At 52.0% G+C, this 1,530-nt stretch overlaps 1 protein-coding gene across 1 annotated transcript in view; it reads left to right on the top strand.

Moving 5' to 3' along the window:
* The window catches only part of FRMD8 (FERM domain containing 8), a 22,901-nt gene that overhangs the window by 17,242 nt on the left and 4,129 nt on the right, over positions 1–1,530 (top strand). The gene's annotated exons all lie outside the window — the stretch shown is intronic.

The following is a 1,530-nucleotide window of genomic DNA, read 5'->3' as shown; positions in this document are numbered from 1 at the left end:
GACTGAGCGTGGTGCTGACAACACCAAGTCAAGGGTTAAGATCCCCTTACCAGTCATCTTTAAAAAAAAAAAAAAAACATGGGCCGGCCCCCGGCTCACTCGGGGGGGGGCGGGGCTGGTAACACCAAGGCCACGGGTTCGGATCCCATATACGGATGGCCGGTTCGCTCACTGACTGAGCGTGGTGCTGACAACACCAAGTCAAGGGTTAAGATCCCCTTACCAGTCATCTTTAAAAAAAAAAAAAAAACATGGGCCGGCCCGTGGCTCACTCGGGAGAGTGCGGTGCTGATAACACCAAGGCCACGGGTTCGGATCCCATATACGGATGGCCGGTTCGCTCACTGGCTGAGCGTGGTGCTGACAACACCAAGTCAAGGGTTAAGATCCCCTTACCGGTCATCTTTTAAAAAAAAAAAAAAAACATTTTACAGTTTTCAGCATACAAATCTTGTACATCTTTTATTTTATTTAATTGGTGCTACTGTAAATGGCACTGTTTTTAATTTCAATTTCCAGTTGTTCATTGTGTTATATAGAAATGCAGTTGATTTTGTTATCCATATATCCTGCAGCCTTGTTGAACTCACTCACTAGCTCTAGTCACTTCTCTGCAGACTCTGGGATTTTCTGTATAGACGTTATGTTGTCTGAGAGCAGGGACACTGTTCCTCACTCTCCAGGCCATGTGTCTTGCTTGTCTCACCCGAGAGCACTCACGCGACCTCTAGGACAGTGTTGAATAGACAGGAGTGAGCAGACATCCTCACTCGCCCCTGACCTGCAGGGAAGGCCTTGTCTCGCACTGGATAAGCATGATGTTAGCTGTGGGCACTTCCTAAATACCCTCCGTCAGGTTGAGGAAATCCCTTCTAGTCCTGGCTTGCTGAGTTTGATCTCAAGTGGACGTGGCTGCGTTTTAAGGGCAGGTGCTCTGAACCTCAGAAGCACCGTGCAGTTTTGTTCCAGGGAACTTGAAGCCTTCCCTGTTATGTTGGCAGTGCAGGACCCTCTGTGCCCACCGACTGCCACCTGCTCACCAGCCCACTGTCCAGTCTTAGCATGGTGGCATCCCCTCAGTGAGAAAAGGAGGAGGGTGTGTGTAGGCTGGGTCACGGGGGCAGGGAGTGTGGCAGATGGGGCTCTTCCTTCTGGGCTGAGCAGGGTTGCCTGCCCTCCTCTTCCTCCCCAGAGTTGGGGGTGTAGCTGCTGAGGCCTCCTGGGGAGCACAGGGCAGGCATTCTGTGGCCCTTGCCTGCTGCTGTACCCAGCGCCCACAGCAGCACCTGGCACGTCTAGGCCCTTGGTAAATATTTGTTTCCTGACACCCTCTGACAGCTTTCTGTCTGGGACTCCCTGAGACCCCTAAGATCCCTGTCATCTGGTGCCCATTTTCCCCCCTCACATCTGGCCTTTTATTCTTCACCTTTTGTGTGCACGTGTGTTATGTTTAAAGTCTGTTGAGAAGGCATCACTTTTGAAGAATGTGTTCAGAGGGAGCTGCCACCCCCCCCCCCCCCCCCCCCCCCC

The sequence above is a fragment of the Galeopterus variegatus genome, unplaced genomic scaffold (genome assembly GCF_000696425.1).
Source record: "Galeopterus variegatus unplaced genomic scaffold, G_variegatus-3.0.2 Scaffold2889, whole genome shotgun sequence".
NCBI classification, from domain to species: domain Eukaryota; kingdom Metazoa; phylum Chordata; class Mammalia; order Dermoptera; family Cynocephalidae; genus Galeopterus; species Galeopterus variegatus.
This window is presented reverse-complemented; position numbering and strand designations above follow the sequence as displayed.